The sequence below is a fragment of the Mytilus galloprovincialis genome, chromosome 10, assembly GCF_965363235.1.
Source record: "Mytilus galloprovincialis chromosome 10, xbMytGall1.hap1.1, whole genome shotgun sequence".
Classification (NCBI taxonomy): Eukaryota; Metazoa; Mollusca; class Bivalvia; order Mytilida; family Mytilidae; genus Mytilus; species Mytilus galloprovincialis.
This window is the reverse complement of record NC_134847.1, coordinates 76,318,367-76,323,267: the sequence shown is the minus strand read 5'-3', so window position 1 is coordinate 76,323,267 and position 4,901 is coordinate 76,318,367.

The window sequence follows — 4,901 nt, the reverse complement described above, 5'->3', positions numbered from 1 at the left end:
TGTCAAATGATGCGACTTTGAGGTTAGAAAAACGCCCGTCGGTTTCCATCTGGTCACCCCGATTTTTCTGTTATGTCTATTTTTATTCGAGGAAAGACCCCTAGTTTTTTATACGAAACTAAATACAGCATCTATGGATAATAAAATCTTTGACGTTTCTAAGCCTAAGTGGGAGAACTTGATCTTTGATTTATTTGTGTGTTTATTTGTGTGTTTACCGAATAACATATAGTTTTACATTTAAAAAAAATAATGCATATGTTTTTATAACTAAATGGATAGTTTTCATTATAAAACTGATGTACATATACTTTTTTCTGTAGAAAATTCTTTAATTTCTTCATATTTAGAAGAAGTTTACTTTATTTAAATTGCTTTCTTCCAGGAAGCAATTCGACGATATATTTTTCGTAGGCAAAGTGACCTCAGAGTTACCCACTCGTAAAAATCCGGTGATCGCAATACGCATGGATTTGTCCTTATAATTACAGCTTGTAGATACTAAAGGAAAAATATAAGCCCTTTGCGGCATAACAGATGAGAATCCATCGATAGCATGAATGTTTGTCATTAAAGTCTTTATATCAATTATCATTATGTAAAACGAACTTGGAAAATGCTTTAAAAACATTGATTCCCAATTTAAAAGAACGAATTCAATTAGAACTTCGACATCATAATCAAAATCAAAGCCCCGAAAAACACTGTCACAACAACGTTTAAAAAAAAACATGCTCTACTTGAAATTAACAATACCGAGTAAAAATATGTAAAGCATGGTATCTAGTCCGAAAATACTATATGTCCGTTAAACTGGAACATTTGAACTGCATTTATTCATATAGCAGTCACTTTTTTAGCAGTACATAAAATCTAATTATGTATATGAGTCCCCACAGGGCTCCCGTCACAAAACTTTTAACTAACGTTTAACGTTAGTAATTTCGATGGTTTTTAAAGAAAACGAAGAAAAAAACGGGATTGTGCATTTCGGAACGGAGAAATGAAGCCAATATGATAAATTCCTAATAAAAAAGAAACGGTAGTATGCATTCGTTTAAATTTTTGTCAATTTATTTCGATTACTGATGCGTTGAAAGGGTGTCTACCAAAATGTCACAAAAATGGCATCTTCATTTTTTTCTAAAATACTAAAAAACAAGTTGTTACAAATCTTTAGAAATAAGTGAAAACTGTCTAATTAATAAGAAAATTTAAGCGATAATCGGAAATTCTCAAACCGAAGGAACATTTCAATATAAATAGGATAAAGATTAATGTACAAATTATCAAAATACATTGGTCACATGGTGGTCTACCAAAATGTCACAGCGTCGCTTATTTGACGTTTTTGACGTTCACCGTTTTTTTTTTGCTTTATGGCGGTTTTTGAAACGTATTTATTTTGCTATAAAAACATCTAAAACTTAATTCAGAATATACTTTTTCTTTCAAATGTTTTTTCTTTCGTGTCATTTTTTGTTAAGCTAATGAAACAGAAACCTAACAACAACAAAATTCTACATGTATATACAAAATTAATAGCTTCAGTGGAGAACATAATTATCGCCTCAAGTACAACTAGCATATCATACATAATGGATATTCGTATTAATTAAAGTATTGAAATACATATATGTATACGAATACGGACACACTGACACATATCGATATGTAAACAAGCAAATACGGAGATATGTTATACGTACAGCTAATTGGATATTAATATTTCCAAACATAGGTTGAAATTTTTCCGTTTTATGAGTAATATTTTAAAAGTATATATGTATCAAATAAAAATCATCGATACTGTATGTTGCCTTACATAGATATTGATGAAGAAAGTTTTGGACATTAAATCAACATGTTGGATATTCAGGTTGGCATGTCAAATATTCAACTCAACATGTCTGATATTTTCAAGTTGACTTGTTAGATAATTATACTGACTTGTCAGATGTTAGGTCGACGTGTTAGATATTGAAGTCGATATAGTAGATAATTGTGTCACCATACCAAACAATGTGACTTAAATACAACAAAAACCGCAACCCAAGCTCTTTAACGCCATATACTTAATAGTAGAACAAAAACATACTACTAGAAATAATCTGTATATTGTCAAAATATATAAATAAGGAGATATGGTGTGGTTGCCAATGAGACGTTTATCCACTAGTAAGACTTAAGTTCTAATGACGAAGACAAATGCAATTATAGGTCATTGCATTGGTACCCAAGTAGAATCTGTAGCCGAATTTGGATATAAACAAATAATTAGGAACTATTTTAAAAGTTGTCATAGAAAGGTCCACAGTATGCCGCTGGTGGACTTTTGAAAAATCAAGCAGATATAGCCGTTATACGCAGACAATTTCGGATACATCCGGCTGTAGAATGGTTAACGATTAACAACACCACTGTCATATGCGTGCAATCGAAGAATTTTTAAATATGTAGAAGAAATTCCTAGAAATAGAAAATCTTTTAAACCAATAAAGGGGATACGGACCATACATCGAGTAGAAACAAAAAATCTACAAACGGTACTAGTTCGAACCGTGTCATGCTATGGTGGCGGGTGCCTTGAGCATGACCATTGTTTGTTTACTGATCTAGGTGGCATTTCGTTGGAAGTCAAAGTAGAGCGAGAGCTAGGATTCCAATTCAGAGGACGAGACATTAGAAGATGTCAGATATGAGACATTCGTTGATATGATAAATACCGGTCAATTTTTTGCAATTTATGTGATGATGAGGAAAATTGTCTCTTCCTCCTTAAAGCTACATCGGGGAGTCATAATTATGTTATAAGGAGAAGAAACTAATGAGTGGGGGGTCGACTTTTTCTGATGGAACATCTGTAATTAATGGACATTATTTCATAAAGAAAAAAACATCACGTTTTACAGTACAGTCTTTTTAAAAATCAAAAGACAATTGTCTCAAGCGCTTCCGTGTTGTATGTATGCCAAGACAATGTTTTGAAAAGAAATAAGCTCATTTTTTGTTGCACTTTGTAAATACAGCTGTTTCTCAAACCACGCCTCTTTTGGGGATATCTTGAATATTCATAGAAAATTAATTTTGTTTACATACTGGTTCCCAGTTATGCTCTCTGTGTTCCATCTCACAGAGACATAACTTGGGAATGTTACCAGTAAATATACACGTGCATATTGTTTACATTGAAATCTGTGGTAACCTTTCATTCGAGGTGGAGGTAGTTAAGAAAATTAGTGTCAGTTTAAACCCTGAGAAGTTCAGGGCATATAAACGTTGAAAATATGCCGCACAGCCCTATATTTTGATCTTTGAAAAAAAATGTGGTGCATATAAACTTTCAATTCTAGGATAAGATATTTTTCAAAACTTCATGGTAAAAGTGGTACAGTTTTAGCCGTAAAGGAGTTCCTATGGGAAATTGCATTGTCAATATTTACAGAAATGCAACCTATAACCGAAGAAGAGAATAATAATGTTTTGGAATGTGTTAATTTATGTGAACTGATTCATTGATTTTCATTTGAAATTTTTATTGTGTCACGGCTTAACAATGTGTCACGGCACAGGATGAGAGCACTATAGAACTTTCTCAATATTGTATCAATATTGTCCGAAGCAATAATATCTATTACATTGAAGAATTTTTTATTATTTTTTTTATTTCTCCAATTGATAATAAAAGAAGTGATTTAGAAATGTATGACGCGTTATTTATCTTTTCTCTCGCGTTTGATAGCTCTTGCATTAAACAATGAATATTTTGTTTGTGATATTTTAGAGAAATGCAAAATTTTAAAAATTACTCGGGAGAAAATCGCATGACATTAACGTACAACTTTACTTAAATTGTATTCTAAGGAACAGAAAATCATTTCGTTGAGAAATCAAGAATGTGCCAAATAAGAACAATTAAATAAGATACCATCAACGACAAAACAGGTAAATGAGAGAGAGAGAAAAAAATACAGAACAAAGTAAAACATAAAATATAAAATTGAGAATGGAAACGGGGAATATGTCAAAGAGACAACAACCCGACCAAATTAAAGAGCAGACAGCAGCAGAAGGCCACCAATTCAGCGAGAATATCCTGCACCAGGAGGCGCGCCTTTTATAACCATCCAATTCCCCCCCAAAAAATCAAACTTGACAATCAAATATTGTTATCGTAGAATTTTGACAGACTTTAAAATCTTACAATCATTGAAAATACGCAAAAGATAATTTGTTAAAGGTTGATATAAAAAGATTATACTCCCTACAGCCATATTTAAAGTTAAAAACAAAAAGAACAAGTATAAAAAAAATCTAAAAATTGTAAGGGTTTCTCCTCTTCAGTGCAATTTAATAATAAAAAAAATCTTGTTTTTTCGACCGGTAAACATTATTTTAAAACAAATTTGTGCATGAATGCATACGCGTGGACTTGAATGTAGCGTAAATCCCACAATTTCTGTTTTCACAAAACACCATACGTATTCCTTATATATATTTCCATTTGTCTAGAGGTCCCCTGGCACACACCCGTATCTCCTTTTATTAACAGAAAACCAAGTGTTAAACTTGTGGTTAAGTTGTTAAATATAATGGACGTCAATATTACAAAACGTCAATCATATAACATGATTTTGACGTTACGACGTTACCAAAAGTGACACCAACATCGAGCGTAACGTCAATAAACTATTATCTGATTGTACATGATAAACACGTGCTCAATATCCACGTTTAATTGTTGATTGTTTACTATAAGCTGTCAATCGGTAAAATTCGGCTTTTAAACACGACATTTAAGTAGCTGCCATGTTTTCATTTCATAATAGAGAGGAAAAAGTTGACGATTAAACGATATGGTTGCGTAAAAAATGATAAAATCGTGCACAGAAGACTAAATT